Source organism: Doryrhamphus excisus, linkage group LG12 (assembly GCF_037039965.1).
Source record: "Doryrhamphus excisus strain RoL-2023G ecotype Guam linkage group LG12, RoL_Dexc_Guam_v1.1, whole genome shotgun sequence".
Lineage (NCBI taxonomy): Eukaryota > Metazoa > Chordata > Actinopteri > Syngnathiformes > Syngnathidae > Doryrhamphus > Doryrhamphus excisus.
Genome location: NC_136368.1, coordinates 14,234,923 through 14,253,916, shown reverse-complemented (window position 1 = coordinate 14,253,916; position 18,994 = coordinate 14,234,923). Strand labels below are relative to the sequence as shown.

General features: G+C 42.5%; 1 long non-coding RNA gene across 1 annotated transcript in view; it reads left to right on the top strand.

The window, feature by feature from the left end:
• Positions 1 to 18,362, top strand: part of LOC131135366 (uncharacterized) — a 163,779-nt gene extending 145,417 nt beyond the window's left edge. The window contains exon 5 of the long non-coding RNA XR_013629589.1: positions 18,211 to 18,362. This is a non-coding gene — a long non-coding RNA (uncharacterized LOC131135366). The remainder of the gene's footprint in view (positions 1 to 18,210) is intronic.
• The last annotated feature ends 632 nt before the right edge of the window (positions 18,363 to 18,994 follow it).

Sequence of the window (18,994 nt, the reverse complement as noted above, 5' to 3'; positions counted from 1 at the left end):
TGGTTCACAGCACAGATTATCGCAGCATTGGGGCGACAGAGGCAAGGAAAAACCTCCCAGAAATTAGAATGGATGTGTGGGGCGGCTGTCTGCCTCAACCAGATGTCATCATGAGTCTTATTTTTCTATCCTATCAACAGTTATTCTTCTGTCAAAATAAGAACACAAAAAATATTTTGTGTTCAAATTTAGATGGTAGAACATCAAAGCAAGAATCCTGATTTTTTTCCAATAAATCCGACCTCAATCTCAAGCCCGATCTCAAGTGAATTTAGATTCTCTTCTTCTCTCACACAGCAAGCATCCTATTGATTTTTCTTTTAAAATACCCGAGGCAGGCTGAGGTAAAAAAAAAACTTTTAAGAAGTGCAGATGCAATATGGATGGGCCAAACTGCGTATATGCTTGTTTCACATTCATAACTGTCATATATTCTTACAGTACTTCCGGGATTGGTTTTTCGTACTGTAGCAACCACGTGTTTTAAAAAAAAAAAAAACTCAGGAATTGCTTTTTCAATGCAAATTCAAGAACGCTGTTGATTTTTGCAGGGAAAACTTGATAGAATAGAGTCAAGTTAGCTTTGGCCAAATGTCAAATTGTTGCATGTTTCTTGCCACTGCAATAATTCAAACTTCAATTCAAATTCTTCAAACTTTTGGGAATTATTCCTGTTTGACAAATAGGATTTTTTTAAAACCTAATGCAGTCCAATGTTGTGGTTGGATTATTGTTCCCTAGCTATATCATGATTTTTTAGAAATTAATGAATGAATGATAACGGTTTTGTAAAAAAAAAGAAAAAAACTCTCCTCCTATTTTGTGTGGAAGTGGTACATTTTTGTTTTCTAACTTGAGAACAAATACAGTTGAAGCTAACTGGTTAGCTTGCCAATGTGCCAAAATGAAGAATAATAGAAGTGTAAAGGTGACTATCCGTGTCTACAGGACACAAATGGGTTTTTTATGCTCTAAATGTGAAAATATTTCATTTATTAATATTGAAACCTATATCGCGGAAAATCATTGGATGGCTTCTGGAACCAATTTGCCGTTATAAGACTAGTGGGTAAAGGTTCCTATGGTGCTTTCCTCCTATTCTGTGTGGAAGTGGTACGTTTTTGGTTTCTAACTTGAGAGGAAATACATTTGAAGCTAACTGGTTAGCTTGTCAATGTCCCAAAATGAAGAATAATAGAAGTGTAAAGGTGACTATCCGTGTCTACGGGACACAAATGTTTTTTTATGCTCTAAATATGAAAATATTTCATTTATTAATATTGAAACCTAAATCGCGGAAAATCATTGGATGGCATCTGGAACCAATTTGCCGTTATAAGACTCGTGGGTAGAGGTTCCTATGGTGCTTTCCTCCTATTCTGTGTGGAAGTGGTACGTTTTTGTTTTCTAATTTGAAAAGAAATACAGTGAAAGCTAACTGGTTAGCTTGCCAATGTGCCAAAACGAATAATAGGCTTTGAATTGATGGACAGGTATTATTTATGACTATACAAGCAAGAACCTTGTGTTTGACACTAAATGGTGTCAGTTGTGGAGTCAACCAGTCACTATAGTCAACGGTACGATAGCTCAAAATATAATCAACCTGTTGATGAGGATAGAAATAATTATAATGCTTACATACGTATATAAATGTTTGCATTTTATTTTTTGATATATACAGTATATACCTAGTGTTGTTAAAGTAAATAAAAGACACAGCAGCTGAGAGGTTATAAAGGCCGCTATTTTTTTGTGTGTCAAAGGCGGAACATCAGTGAACCATTATCGCTGTCACCATGACCATTACAGCACGTTTCTTCCCCCGCTTCATGTAAAGTTTAATATCTTATGTTATGTCTTTTTGGCAGCCAATCAGGAGCACTTTGAAGAGCACAGTGTCGTTTAAACACAGCGGACTCGAACGCCTCGCGCATAACGCTTGTGAGCCATGTTGACTTTGCTCCAATTAAGGAAATGTCTCACATAGTTTACAAGCGTCTCGTCCATCCTCCCCGACCTTTGAATTTCGTCCTGCATTGTTCCTCATCTGCGGGCGTTGGCAGCTGAGAGCAAGGTGCACAGCGCATGATTAGGGGATCGTGGGAGGTGTCGTGTGGCCCCGAGACCCGCATACTTTAAACGCGTCCGTGCAAGTTTACCATCCGTCTTTTGGCTTCTTTGGAGTGTGATCAAGGACTCCTCTGTGACCTTTAGGTAGTCGGCCCGCCGCTTTATGATTAGAGGGTCACCGGCTGAAATCGCAGCTCCAGCTGTGACAATTCATTCGCCAACTATGAATTGATGACATCAGAGGCCAGCAGGGCGCTCACCTTTTTGTGGCAGTGCTAATGAGGCATACTCACGCTTCACCCCCCCCCCTTCCGTGTCGTCTTCGCCATCCGTCCACTTCCACTATCCTGTGCTCAATTGCAGTTATTTTTTTTCCCACATGGCCCCACAGACCAGACGCCCTACTGTTCCTGCTGCTGCAGTCCTCTAATGACTCTATAGTCGGGGGGTGGGGGGGGAGCTCCGCCTGCAAGTGTGGTCGAGCTGTCGGCTTTCTTGTGTCTTAGATGTCAGGAAAGCTGCATCGGAGGAGGCCACCTCCACTCCGTGCCATGTGAATAACTAGCCTCTGTGATCACTGATTTGTTAGCCTAATCATTCAGACGGGAAGTTAAAGTTTGATAGCTGCATGTGTCGCCTCATTGACGCGCCACCAAGGGCTGGAGTGGAGTCATTAGGCCGCCACCTGGCTAACACAAATTCTAAGACCAAAATACTCATGAGTTATTATCACAATCGTATTGTTTCTGATTTTTAAACTTGACTTTACCTGTAGAATGACAAGAAGGTGACGTCTGTTAACACACGCCCAACTCAGGAGATAAACATCTTATTTCTAAATGAAAAGGTTTGTTGTACATTTGGTTAAAAGCAAACTCCAAACATGGGGTACAAGGGTACGATATCCACTTTACCATGATGTATCCCAATAAGCATATAATGTCTGGACAACCATAGTTGACGATACTATTTTTTGTCCATTCATAAACCACATAAGCCACGGTTTGTACTTCCGAGCCACCACTATTTATCAGATGCATGTTTGCCAACATTTCTCCAGGTACTCCGGTTTCCTCCCACATTCCAAAAACATGCTAGGTTAATTGGCGACTCCAAATTGTCCATAGGTATGAATGTGAGTGTGAATGGTTGTTTGTCTATATGTGCCCTGTGATTGGCTGGTGACCAGTCTAGGGTCTACCCTGCCTACCGCCCGAAGACAGCTGGAATAGGCTCCAGCATGCATGCGACCCTCCTGAGGATAAGTGGTCCAGAAAAGGGATGGATGGGTAACATCAAAACCAATCACTCAGTCAGAAATAATACTAAAATACATTTTAACTTAAATGTGATGGACACCATCAAGTAAATCATTAAAAAACAGTTTTCCATTGGTTCCATTATTTATTTGCACTCATATGTGCCCTGTGATTGGCTGACGACCAGTCCAGGGTGTACCCCGCTGCACGGTGGTTGAGTGGTTAGCGCAGGCCGCACAGCTAGGAGACCCGAGTTCGATTCCACCCTGGGCTATCTCTGTGTGGAGTTTGCATGTTCTACCCGTGCATACGTGGGTTTTCTCCGGGTACTCCGGTTTCCTCCCACATTCCAAAAACATGCTAGGTTAATTAGCGACTCCAAATTGTCCATAGGTATGAATGTGAGTGTGAATGGTTGTTTGTCTATATGTGCCCTGTGATTGGCTGGCAACCAGTCTAACCGCCTCTCGCCCGAAGACAACTGGGATAGGCTCCAGCACCCCCACACCCCTCGTGAGAATAAGCGGTAGAAAATGAATGAACAATTGTTATACATTTTCTTACTTTTCTTACTTTTAACAGTAGTGATGTCATATTTGGTTAGGCCAAATCTACAGGTACAGTTTGTCTAATCCGCCTTTGATCAGCCTAATTTATGTCAATAAAGAATTGATAATGTTCAAACAAAAGACCTTTACTGACCAATAATTCATCAAATCACTCGCTTCAATTGCACAATGTGGGGTAGGAAGACAATCAACATCAATAGGAGAATAAAGTAATTATACAGCCGTCCTTTTTCTATGGCGCTTGGCCTCATTAGGTTCACTGATGAGCCTGTATCAGCTGACTGGTTGAAAGTTATTCTAAAGTAAAGTTATTATTCATTCATTCATTTTCTACCGCTTTTCCTCACAAGGGTCGTGGGGGTGCTGGAGTCTATCCCAGCTGTCAAACAACCATTCACACTCACATTCATACCTACGTATGTACAATTTGGAGTCGCCAATTAACCTAGCATGTTTTTGGAATGTGGGAGGAAACCCACGCATGCACGGGGAGAACATGCAAAGTCCACACAGAGATGGGCAAGGGTGGAAATGAACTCGGGTCTCCTTGCTGTGTGCCCTGCGCGCTAACCCCTTCATCACCGTGCAGGCCTAAATTTATTATATTTTATGAAAAAATTGAAATGAAAAGATGCACTGCAATTCTCTGACAATAAGATGATAGGGGCATTGTATTATGAGCCAAAAAAATATTTGCTCTCTCGTCTCACAGCTGCCAATTGAAAGAGAGGATAAGTGTTTTGAACTCCCAAGCGCAGTAGAGCGACAACTTTGAACATTCAAATTGTTTTTTTTTCCAAAAAGAGCACCGCGTCTCAACAAGAAGATAAGGAGACCAAGCTTTGCTCACCTGTGGTTTTTATGTGGTTTTTATGTGTTGTGCCATTGTTACATAAAAAAAAAAAATCAAAAGACTCACAGCATGCTCACATTTGCCTTCCCAAAACCAGCAATGCTGCTGTGTTAAACCGCCAATGTACGCAATTTCCCTTCAGAGCTCCATAAGGATCCTCCTCCTCTCAATACGTTTTTTGTAATCGGGTTTAATTGTTATTTGTTCATTTAATAGTTCAGTGCAAAAAAACAAGTTAGCGAAAAATGTTCACCAATTTCAACAAAACGTGCTGGACATATCATGGCAAACAAACTTCTAAGCCCGATTTAGAATGATTGAAACTACAAGGGCGGCACGGCGGTCTAGTGGTTAGCGCGCAGACCTCACAGCTAGGAGACCAGGGTTCAATTCCACCCTCGGCCATCTCTGTGTGGAGTTTGCATGTTCTCCCCGTGCATGCGTGGGTTTTCTCCCACATTCCAAAAACATGCTAGGCTAATTGGTGACTGATTGGTATGAATGTGAGTGTGAATGGTTGTTTGTCTATATGTGCCCTGTGATTGGCAAACCAGTCCAGGGTGTACCCTGCCTCTCGCCCGGAGACAGCTGGGATAGGCTCCAGCACCCCCGCAACCCTCGTGAGGAAAAAGCGGTAGAAAATGAATGAATGAATTACTCATTACATTACGATTTCATTCTCATGATATTGTGACATAATTTTCCTATATTAATATAATACAATATAATATATAATATAATAATAATATAATACAACTTCAAATCCTAATAATAATGATAATAATAATATAGTAAGTTGTATTGGTTTCTTGTTATTATATATTCTTCCTTTTAAATTCTGACTTTACCCTCGGAATAGCCAAAATGCATTGCTACATAACAATTAATAAATAATTTTGTTTTATGGTTGAACACATTGAACATTATTGAACATTATTATATACTATACTATATGTGCCCTGTGATTGGCTGGTGACCAGTCCAGGGTGTACCCCACCTGTCGCCCGAAGACAGCTGGGATAGGCTCCAGCAACCCCCGCAACTCTTGTGAGGAAAAAGCGGTAGAAAATGAATGAATGAATGAAACTAGACAACAAAGGATTTCGGGTTATGCCAAAAATATGGGTGGCATGTGTAAATTCTGCTCGAGATGCCGTGATTTCTGTCAAAACTCAAGATCTGTCTTGTGTGAACCCCAAGGTCTCAACTTTAATTACAATTACTTCTGCAACTGATGCATTGAAAGGGAATATTGTACTTTGGAATGAAGGTTAGTAGTGGTATTATTGTAATCTTGAGGTCACTTAAGGTCATGGGATTCATCAGTTTGCAATGCAAATTCAAATGCATGGCCCAAAGACGCGCTCGACGCGTACGAATCCGTCATATTTCCAGCCGATCTCATTTTTCCCAGCTCCCTTGAACCTCCGTCAAGCTCTCCCTGAGTGGGATTTGTCTAAGATGAATAGTTTGATGATTTATAGGCTGGCAGGGAAAACAGCCACACACACAATTACCCGCTGCTCGTGCCCTACATGAATGCCATTTCCCCACTGTCCCTCCTTTTAAAAAGAGACACCAGCCATTTGTCTCCTGAGCCACACCAATAATAAGCCATCTGTCCGACGTGGACATGAAAGATTAAAATGATATACAGTATGAAAGCTCTCCATTCACTTGCTAATGTCCGAGATTTGGCCAAAGCTGTCATCTCTCCCAGGAAGAGGTAATTATCACTCTTCCTCGACGCGGGACCTGGGCCCCCGTCCCTGCTGCCACCGGCCGAGCCTTCATTTAGCGAGGGGTCACAACAATGGGCCGCCAAATGCCCAGCTAATCCTCCGCAATCCTTTGTATTCATTGAGGGCCTGCGCGTAACGGGAGAGTGGGGGGGGGGACTCGGACCCCTGCTAGTGGTGCGTGTCGTAGGAGGGCAGGGGGTCAACTTCAAGTCCATGGTGCTACAGGCGGGCTAAGTGATTAGCTCCCTCGCCGTCGTTAACAAGGAGTGTGCTTTGCGGGGGGGCGTGTCCCCACATGCTCGGGTGATCCTGTGTACATAAATAGGAGATTAGACGGGGGGAGGAGGCGGTTGTTGGGGGTGGGTGGGGGGGGGGGGTTGATGTGAGAAAGAGAAAGCTTAAATTGGCCACCTTGCAGTTATGCTCATATGAGTAGATGGTAGCTACAAAACAGTTAGCATCACAAGACTACACTGTAAAAAGTAAGGCAGTGGAGCTATTATAATAACTGATGAAGCTAATTGCTAGCCAATGCGCCAGTAAAGTTGTTTGATCAGCGTGATAATGTTAATAATAACAATGTTGCTGTAGCTTGGTTAATATTGGATATTTGTGATATAATTGCATATTTTGGGATATTAATGTATATTTCCCAGCCTGTTTTTGGGTGTTAAGTTGTTGTGTGATGATTTTATCCTACTATATCTAAGATGACACAGTGAGTCACCTTGCAGTTATGCTCATATGAGTAGATGGTAGCTACAAAACAGTTAGCATCACAAGACTACACTGTAAAAAGTAAGGCAGTAGAGCTATTATAATAACTGTGTGATGAAGCTAGTTGCTAGCCAATGCGCCAGTAAAGTTGTTTGATCAGCGTGATAATATTAATAATAACAATGTTGCTGTAGCTTGGTTAATATTGGATATTTGTGATATAATTGCATATTTTGGGAAAATTAATGTATATTTCCCAGCCTGTTTTGGGGTGTTAAGTTGTTGTGTGATGATTTTAGCCTACTATATCTAAGATGACACAGCGAGTCAGACTCTTAAGTAAGATGGGTTGACAAGCCCACTCTGCTATGATTGGTCACACACCCAAAAATACCTCCTTACTACTGCAAACAACACTTTCTAATGGCAGTTAATAATAAATTAATAAAGTATTTGGAGAGCTAATTGAAAAGTGTTTAGGAGCTACTGGCAGCTCAGGATCTACAGGCTGGAGACCACTGATTTACCGTGTATGAACTCACAGAGTAGGCAACACTGGTGCTCCTCCAACCTTGCCTGCCCGAGGTGGACCACTCATTGTCGGACACACTTTGTCAGAGGCACAGCTGCTAACTGCAGACAATGGAATGTTTACCTTACCAATGACTACTGGTACATAGTTTGTTTCTTTTGTTATTTTTTTCCCCATTAAGCAAACATATTATCCAGTCCCATGTTGACAGGTGTATTAAAAAACATTACAATTATCTTTCAAAGGTACACTTATTATAGATAAAAACTTATTTCTAACTGCAATTAGTTAAATATGGACAAAATGCAATTCATCGCGATTAAATAATTTAATCAATTGACATTCCTAGAAAAAATACATTATACAAGAACAAAGTTATTATACTTCAAGTAAATGAGAATTATTTTGCAGGAATTAAGTTGTAATAAGTTGTAATAATTGTAATAAGTTAAAAAATTATTTAGAAATAATTATTTAGAAATAATTTTTCTGGTCGTGGTAGTTATAGTACAATGGAATATGTGTATAATGTGGTGAGAATAAAGTTGTAGTTTAAATTAAAGTCATAATAATTACTAATAATTAATAATTACATAATTTTACAAGAATGTTGTCATAATAATGTCAGAAAGGAAGTCACATTAATGTCAATTCTCTCACTGGATTAAAAACTTTCCAAAGAGACTGTTGTAATATTTTAGATTCAAGTTATCTTTTTGCTTCTACGAGCCTCAGTTACTAATGAGGATATTAGTAACAACTGTTCCTATTGAAAGACATGGAGGGACATGGACATCCACTCTGAAGACATAGCTAAGCTTACTTCAAGCTCGGAATGTTGAATATTTGCCAATAAAACCTGCCGGTGTCGCCTTCTTTTGGGTTCAGCAACGAGTAAATGTTTCTGTCAGTTCTCCTGATTGGATTAAAGTGTCCGATGATTACCTTCATCATTGACCTTCTCAAGCTGGTTAACTGCAAATTCCTTAACCTAGACATTAAGCATCCCTAATTTAGTCCAACGCAGTGCAGCATGAACCTTAAGAGTTCACGCCAACATAAAGGAGTTGGGAAAAGTCTTACAATGGAAAAATAGGTTAGACCCAAAATAATCTATCTTGGAAGTTTCCCCTTTTTTCCGATTTTGGTGGAGATCAAAGCTGGGTTTCAGGTCTAATTAACCAAATGAATGCAGATCCCAGACCTTCTGGCTGGAAGTAAGGCCTTGGAGGGATCCCTCGCTGGAAATCCACATCAGATTTAAATAATTAATATGACACCTTGAGCTCCACGGAGAACTGGTGATGGTGGGGAGCGGGCGAGGAGGGGGGGGGGGGTTCTGTCTCAGAGTTTAGAACAATGTCACTGCCAAGTGTAATGCTGTTTGTCTCCATGAAAACGAGCTGCCACTCCATTGAGATGCCTCCTCGGACGGCTCCCGTCTTTTGTCATGCTAACGGGGGGGAAGCTTTAAGGGGCCACCACCACCATTGCTGCTTAGAAGAAGGCCTGCGGCCCGGCCGGCCGGCGCTCCCTGGGCCTGGGCGAGTCTGAGGCAAGCTGGCCCTTGCTCTGGGGACTCAGAGTTGGGGTCATTTTATGCTTTTTAATCCTCTTAATCCCCATTAGAAGGGGCTTGGTGGAGACAAATCTGCTCCCAGAGGTCCTTAGGATTCAAACGCTGTGCTTGAGCAACTGTATTATTTCATGACAACAATGGTGGAGTACGGTAAAAGAAACGACGAGCGACAGAACAGGAAGAAAGATAACAATCTACAACTGCGACACTGAAGGACTGAGATTTCTATCCTGGCTCCCTCAGCTCTCACCCCAAGTCACATGACACCAAAGATTATTAGAAAGTCTGACTCTCATGCTAATGACCCTTATGTTAAGACTGCCTCCAGAGTGCAGAGCCCCCCCTTCCCCATGTGGACAGCGGCACAGTGGCGGGAGGGAGAAATAATCCAGAAGGGACCTATTCAAATTAATACACTCCTGTTAACCTCATCTCAGACAAGCTCTCTTCATTATCAATCAATTAAAGTTGCATACATGAGCAGGACTGGGCCAAAGAAGACTTCCTGTCTGAAAGACCAAAGAGGGGCATACAAGGACGCAAAGCCACAGACGGTTCAGGACAAACAAGGCTTAATTAGGATAGAAATGAGATATGTGTGCAATGAGACCTCCTCAAGGTACATCATACAGTAAGGTGTCTAGTAACTGGACTCCAGGTACCGTATTTTTGGATTATAAGGCACAGTGTCAATTACAGGGTCTATTTCTGTACTTAAGACATATGTAAGAATCACCGTATTATTATTATTACGCTAGAGTCTGGCACTCATGACAATAAAAAGGCTACAAATCTGAACTGGTATGACTTGTGGATTCTGGTCTTTTAGGAATACTATCCTCCCTCTGCCCCCATCTTTGTATTCTCGGGGGCTGTCCTTTGGTGAGGGGGCGCTCTTGTGTCTCTCTGAGAGTCCCTTGGTGGGATGGGGGCAGGATACCAGGTGAGAACCAGGTTTCCACGGGTTTCCTGTGTCTGTGGGACCCCGGGGGTTGTTGGACGGGCGGTCTGGGTTGGACTTTAGGGTTCGTGTTGCACCCCAGGTGACAAATTTTACCACACTCGCAAACATCATGAACTGTTTTCAGCAGCTGTAATTTGATACTTAATATTCATTCATTTTCTACCGCTTATCGTCACGAGGGTCGCGGGGGGTGCTGGAGCTTATCCCAGCTGTCTGAGAGGCGGGGTACACTCTGGACTGGTCACCAGCCAATCACAGGGCATATATGGACCAACAACCATTCACACTCACATTCATGCCTATGGACAATTTGGAGTCACCAATTAACCTAGCATGTTTTTGGAATGTGGGAGGAAACCGGAGTAGCCGGAGAAAACCCACGCATGCACGGGGAGAACATGCAAACTCCACACAGAGATGGCCGAGGGTGGAATTGAACTCTGGTCTCCTATCTGTGAGGTCTGTGCGCTAACCACTCGACCACTGTGCCGCCCGATATTTAATATAATGTTTTTACCCTTGCTATCATTTTCTACCACTTATACTCACAAGGGTTGCGGGGGTGCTGGAGCCTATCCCAGCTGTCTTCCGGCGAGAGGTGACTGGTCGCCAGCCAATCACAGGGCATATATGGACCAACAACCATTCACACTCACATTCATACCTATGGACAATTTGGAGTCACCAATTAACCTAGCATGTTTTTGGAATGTGGGAGGAAACCAAAGTACCCGGAGAAAACCCACGCATGCACAGGGAGAACATGCAAACTCGAGGGTGGAATTGAACCCGGGTCTCCTTGCTGTGGGGTCTGCACACTAACCACGTGCAGCTACTATCATTTTTATTATTACTATTATTATGGACAATGGTATTGCTATAGCTATTGCCATGTCTGCCTGTTTGTTTCGCCCTCTTCTCTCTCAGTGGCTTGTCCATCCCCAACCATCCCCAAGTTCTCCAACCAGGCTCTATAATCATATAGAAGTTATTCCTGCACTGGATGTCTGTCCGGACAAATCAGCACTGGACAAACAGGAAATGAAGTTGACGCCTGTTGCTGTATCTCTCTCTCCTTTCCCCCCTTTGCTCATCCCCAGGTTCTCCAATCACATCCCACAACTTGATCCCTGCTATTCCTGCACCCGATGCTTATCTGGCCCACTGAGCACAGCACAAATAGGCGATGAAGTGGATGTTGTCACTATCTGTTGCTGCAGTCTGTGCCATTCTCTCACTAACCACACCACCCCCACCCCCCCTCAGCATTGTCCCCTATCCAGGCTCCTATTTCAATGAATGATAATATGACCAAACTCTTATTTCTTTCAATCCTTTTTGTCCGGTCCCCTTTTTAAACCATGTTTGGTGGGAAAAAAGGAATGCTAGCCAAGTGGGAATGATTTAACAACAATCTCTGAATTCTAATTCAAGAACTCATTCATTCATTCATTTTCTACCGCTTTTCCTCACGAGGGTCGCGGGGGGTGCTGGAGCCTATCCCAGCTGTCTTCGGGCGAGAGGCGGGGTACACCCCGGACTGGTCGCCAGCCAATCACAGGGCACATATAGACAAACAACCATTCACACTCACATTCATACCTATGGACAATTTGGAGTCGCCAATTAACCTAGCATGTTTTTGGAATGTGGGAGGAAACCGGAGTACCCGGAGAAAACAGAGAAGGCCGAGGGTGGGAATTGAACCCTGGTCTCCTAGCTGTGAGGTCTGCCGCTAACCACTTAACCGCCGTGCCGCTAATTCAAGAACTATAACGATATAATTCCAACTAAAGGAATACTGTGGTCAGATAATTTAGTGGAACATTGCAGCTAAAGTGTTTTTTATTTGTATACTCAACTTTTCAATTTCTCTTTTTCTTTTAATCAACTTTTGATTCAATGATTCCGAGAGTAATTAACCTAAAGTTCCCCCGCACTATAAACCCATTTTCCTGACAAGCGTACCCGTGCTGGAGTTCTAGGTGTTGAGCGAGCGAGCGAGCGTTGTGGGAACAGGCTAGCTGTCTGTGCTTGCGCGTATAGCCTGCAGCCAAAGACTGAGCAGGAGCGAGCAAAACAGCAACCACAAGTCTGGCCTGTCTGCAGGATGCCAGGACCGCTTAGCACTTGGCAGCCTGCAACAACACACCAGAGGTACACTGCTGTCATTTGCTGGAGAAATGCTTGAGATGCCTAATTACACAAACAGAGCAAATGCTACTAAGCTAAAGTAATGGATGAAGAGGATGACGGTAGCCCGTAGCTACTTGTTTAATGGCTGAGATCTCTTATTAACGTTAGAAAAATAAACATCCCGGAGTTGTCTTTAAAGTTTTTGAAGCGGCTATGTCTGCTCATTTAAGCACCTGCCGCCGCAAGGTAATCCGCCTTTTTTTTTCCAAATCTGACTCTCGCTTTGGGCCAACCTTGGACAGCACGTTTAACTTAGCTCAACTTTGCTGGCTTTGGCATCCCATAATTACACGCCTAACGTTTGACAACTTTCATGCATTCCTTAGCAACTTGTTAACTTAGCAGACATGGTATCATTATAGCAAAAAATAATCCCCCAAGGTCACGGGTGACAGTATCGCTTGAAGTCGAGCGTAGACGCAACCCTAAAATTAGCATGTCTTCTTCAACTGTACGTGACTTGCAGGTCATTGGATCCTTGCAAATTTTCCTCAAGTCAGGATACATCAGCACGGTTGTAATTTGAGTTCAACTGTGCAAACAATCTCTAAAACAAATTTTCCCATGTATTTATTTGAAGTGGTTTATTTTCCAATATGAAAAATGTTGATTGTCATTAATACTTGGTGGTATTGAGCAATTGCATGAATTATTCCCCATATAGTGTATATATGCATGTTCTGTTCATGCACGTTCCTGTGTGAGAAAGATGGTGCTGCAAGCTTAAAGCGGACCTATTATGCTCATTTTTCAGCTCTGAATTATTATCAATACCCTTATTATTATCAGGGGCGGCACGGTGGTCAAGTGGTTAGCGCGCAGACCTCACAGCTAGGAAACCAAGGTTCAATTCCACCCTCAGCCATCTCTGTGTGGAGTTTGCATGTTCTCCCCGTGCATGCGTGGGTTTTCTCCGGGTACTCCGGTTTCCTCCCACATTCCAAAAACATGCTAGGTTAATTGGCGACTCCAAATAGGTATGAATGTGAGTGTGAATGGTTGTTTGTCTATATGTGCCCTGTGGAAAAGCGGTAGAAAATGAATGAATGAATTATCAATGTTTTTACCCTTGCTATCATTTTCAACCACTTATACTCACAAGGGTCGCGGGGGTTCTGGAGCCTATCCCAGCTGTCTTCGGGCGAGCTCTTTATATTGAATTGTGGACTCCTATAAAGCAGGAACACAATAACCAGCACAGAAAGCTTTCTAGTTCTTCCAGAATCTGTACCCATTCAGCTGTATTTCTTCGGATTTCATTATTCCAGCAAAAACGATCTGTTTTAATGTACTCCATCCACAGCCCGCCTCTACACACGCCCACTCTGCTGTGGTTGGTCACACTGTTTGTGCTGCTAACTTTATAGGAGTTGATAATAAACAGCGATTTATCGTTTTAAAATGTCTGCTTTTAACATACAGCCGTACTGAATGTGTTGGATCCTGAATCCAATCAGGACAGTTTGTTTCTCAAGACAGGAGGTTACTTCAAGACCTCTCTCAATGGTAAGTAGCTTTAGCATTTGAGCATTAGCATTTCTACAGGATCGGTAATGTGTTTGCGGGACTACCAGTGGTGTGTTGTGGTGGGAAAAGGCTATTAGCAACCCCGCTTCCTGGATGCTATAATGCTACACAGACAAGTAGTTTTGCTCCATGACTTACACAAAATAAACACAGTTAGGACACTGATAAAACTGTTACTTATTGCTGGCTCTTCCGACTCTTCCACACGACCAAGTAAGAGTTAGAAAGGCGCCGGGCTTCAGCAAGTTTGTCGGCTAGTCCAGCTGTTCAGAAAACAGTCCAGTGTGAAATGCCGTTGACAGATTGAAATGTATTTATTTTGCTGGTACAGAATCAGGAACTCCAACCACTTTTGCCTGATGTTTGCGTCTTTAGGAATTGTAAACAAATGTGGATTTCATTTTCGAGGCACCCTTTTTCGAGCAAGTAAACAGAGGAGCAGCACGGGGAAGCAGAGCTTGGTGCAGAGGAGAGAGTTTATCTGGCTTACAGACATGCCCATATAAGGAAGTCCACCCCTCTGTGACATCACAAAAGGGGCAGTTTTACCACACCTTTTGAAACTGAGTGTTTTGAGCCATCCCAAACTTTTTTTTCAGGGTTCATTTCCAAATGCGCAAGGCTTTGCCACACCTGACTGCATGTCACTGCATCATCATACATGAGTTGGTCGGTTGATTACAAATTTACAGAATTCAGTGGCTCCATGTTTGTTATTAAGTTATCAGCAAGATGAAAGACTAGTAGTTGGAATGTAGCAAATGGTCATATCTGCATTTTTTGGTTATGTTTAAGTGTCGAAACATCCTAACTGGACTACAACTACGTTCACCACCCGCACCTTTATGCAACAAAGTGTGTAATGAGTACAGTGTGTGTGTGTGTGTGAGTTCAAACGCTAGCAGTGCAGCCGAGAGTATATATGTATGTATGTGTTGACATGTGCATGTTTGCACGTGCGCTGACAGCCTTTGAGCTAGTTCTTGCCTCCACTAAAAAGCGCTCAGGGCTAACAAAGCTCAAACCCCCACCCTACATCCCACCATCCAACCCCTCCCCTGCCTTGCTCCTGAACGTGGCCCCCTCGCTTGCTTACCCTCTGACAGCCCGCTGAAGGTAAGCGCTGAAGACATCCTGACACACTCGCGTAAAAAGCACTTTTGATGCGGGGAAAACGGACCACTTTGCCGTGTACAAACAACAGTAAAGTGTCAACACGAGGCAGCGAGTCCGACGGGAGACAACAACATACACACACACACACTCACACTGCTTGTTCACATGATATTATCACAACACACAAGACAGGAGAGGCAAGCACCAAAGGCCCCTCTGCTTGTCTGCCTCCATCTTGACAGTGTTTGTATCAGGCTGCTGTCATCCAGTCACTCACTCCAGCGGAGTGATATCACTTTGTACCTCTTTGAAGACACATGTTGTCGTAGATAGTGGTAAACCTTGACGGTCGATCTCACAGACCCCTTAATGACTTTAATACCCCTCTAAAACCTTCACTAACACTCCATCACATCACATAAAGTACATTAAGGAGGAGCTTTCATTCATTTGGCCCTTTTTTGTGTACCATCACCTCATTATAATGTAAATTATCACATACTACAGTATTAATTGGCCCTGTACCCTAGAAACCGCCCATGAATGATACGGGAAAAGGCCGAAATGATACTGTGTCAAAGCCCAGGGCAGTGATACTGATAAAATATAGAGTTTAACCATGTCCAGTATCAGCCCCCGTAGCTGTCCACTCAGAGCGCGCTGCTCTGGTATCGTGCCCGTGAAACAACCAATCAGAGAACAGCGCACGAGTGCTTAGTGCCTCGTGCTTCTCCAGTCACCAAAAAAACCCAAACTTGATTAAACTTTGGAACTTTAATTGTCAGACATTGATAAGATAAGACTGTTGATAAAATATTATTGTTGAAATATTTTTGCAATTGTTGTGTTTACACTGTTTAGATATAATACATGTAATAAACTGAACATTTTCTGGAAACAAAATGGTCTTTTGATTAAATAGTACGTGATAATAAGCTCGTGATTAAATAGTACGTGATAATAAGCTCATGATTAAATAGTATGTGATAATAAGATCATCACATGGTTTGTCTGGTATCAGGCCCAGTATCATGCCCCCAAGTGTCAGTATCAGGATGATACTGACCGAAGGTCGAGGGCTGATACCAAAGCTCGAGGACCGAAGGTCGAGGTCTGATACCAGACAAACCATGTGATAACCTATAAGTATGTGTTAACACAATTTTCTTTGTCTTTTCTTTTGACTTTGTGGATTATTTCCAGATTTGTTTTTTATGTTATTGTATATGGAGGGAGGAGCGACAGCATCAATGATATGCTTTCTATATAATCATGCGGCGGCCAGGACCACCACTTCCAAGCACTCAAGCACAGATCAGAACACTTAGACTAGTGCAACAAACCAGACTTAAGCTGTCAAGTGTGCCTAGTTATGGCACAGATTGCCTTGTGTGAACACGCCCTCGATCAAGCCCATCAAGAAAAATGATGTAAGGTTAATGATAGGCACATGTGACACAACCAGGAAGTCTCTTACCAGTCATGTTTAACAAGGGTTGCTTGATATTTTAGAGAAAACCAACACTGCTGTGGTTGATTCCCAGCATTTTGGCAGACAAACAGAAGGCAGAGCAGTTGTGCTTTTCCTTTTCCTTATTGGAGACAACAATAGCTCAACTCATTGAAAGAGAGCCCCGGGAGGAAACAAGAAGAAGAAGAAGAAGAAAAAGGGGGGGATGGTGTATTTGCAGCTAGAAACATCTGTGTGCAGCATGCAGGAAAGAGAGCAGTGGTACCACCTGCTCATGCATTTCCTCCTGTTCATGGCAGCGTAGCAGTCATATCAACAGTAATGATGGACGCATCATTTACATCCATGCAATCCACCCCCCTGTACATCCACAGATACAGGTTATCCCCCTGTAGCCTGGTTTGCCAGCCCCCCCCACAATGCAACACCGCTGCACTCCCAGGGGAGAGGGTCTCAGATGCGGATCATCAGTATTAGCGGACGCCTGAGGGATTAGCATCCCTTCGCACTAACCTACAGGTGTAGCCCTGGGTTAAAGCACACACTTATCTTCCACAGCATCAGCCAGGGTCCTGACCCTCAACAGCCCCTCCCCCCTCCTTCTCCCAAAGCCCGGGAAACCCCACCAGATGGGGAACGCGAGGACCTGCGGGGAATGTGAGGAGATTGATTGAGGATGAGGCGCATTACAAAGAAAGCATCAATTTCATGTTAAAAGCTACAAATTCACTCCAATCTAAACATATTATGAAATGAATGTCATCACCTGCCGCTTATTATAATAACCGCCACCTTGCATGATAGAAATTAATTGATGGAAAAATATCCACGTCAAAACCCACGTTACGCCACCTTACTCACCAGTATAGACAGGCACACAACTTAATATACTGTAATTCACTCCTCCTATTCGTTATTAATAATATTCACCACCTTTCATAATAGAAATAAATGGAAGGCCTCAAAGTAAGTAGTGAAAGCCTATGGTATACTCACTCCCACAAGCACTTTTGTATCAGATTATTAATATGATTACCTCCCTCAGCCTCGCCCATGAGTAATGATAACCACCACCTTGCATAATAAAATAAAACAGAACAACTTGAAATAGTCCACAATGTCTGAAACACAGCAGTTGAGTGCAGGAAGGTGTCGGAAACGACCAAGTCCAATTCCCACATGGTTCAAATATCAGATGTCTTTGCGGGTGTAAATTGACAACAGATATCTTTAAAAAGTAAAACAAATGGACACGAAAAAAAAACTAATTATCATAAAATAAGAGGCAATGGCATCTTTGTTGCAGTGCGAGCAACAAGAGCAAAAACATCAACATCCGATGAGTTGATCATGTTAATGTCTTTTCTTTACAGCGTCAACGAGACAAGAGTCCTTCTTTTGATTGAGGCTAAATGAATTAACGCTTCAAAGTGGCATCCAATTAACATTCATACTATTGTTTGTTATGAGATGCTAATCTAGTCACTTGCTGTTTATAGACACATCCCATCCCCATAACTGAATTATATTAACATCATTGTCAGCTTTTACTGCATCTTGTCTCTTTAACATCTTTTTTTATTCTTTTTTTTTTTGTTCCTCGTATTTTTAGATCATCCGCACGCCTGCCGAAGATTTGCCGTCTGCTAATTAAATAGACAAGAGGCACTCGACGGTGCCAAATAAGGGGATGTCTTTTCCCAGGAACTCGCCGACGGCTGTCAGGTGAGCCTTGAAAAGACGTATACACACATTAAAAAAAAAAAATAAATGAAAAAAAACTGGAGATGCCGTCTGACCGGTTATAGATGATGAGAGAAACAATAAAAAGTCTACCCGTCTGGTAAATAAAAACTCAGGAATGTACATTAGTGTAAATATGTGTGTGTTACCGAGGTAATGACCTCCATGATTGATAATCGATGGTGTCCCTCTCCTCTTGTCTTCTTGCTGACCTCATTAAAGGATACGGTTACACTCAAACAGCTTTTTAATTTAGCCTAATGATTTTTCTCACATGCTTTTGTTGAATTCCATATAGGCTCCTCTGGTTAGCTAGCTAATGTCCTGATTAAATGTCTTGGATGACTATTCATTTCATCTTGAGAAAACTATTGATTTTAAATGATAATCTTACACTCCATGGTCAAAGAAGCTGAGGTCAGAAGGTCAAATGTGTACCTTTTCCTTGCGCTCTTGGAAACCCTCTAATGGCTACATTTCTCTTTATTGATTGTTAAAACTTTTTTAAAAAAGAGGATTTGCTGTTTTTTTGTTTGTTCTTTTGTTGTTTAATTTATTTACAAAAACTACATTTTAATGACCGTAAAGTAATTCTACTAAAATGTCGTTAAGAACACTTCCATTCAAAGCAAGACTGATTTAGCATATTATTA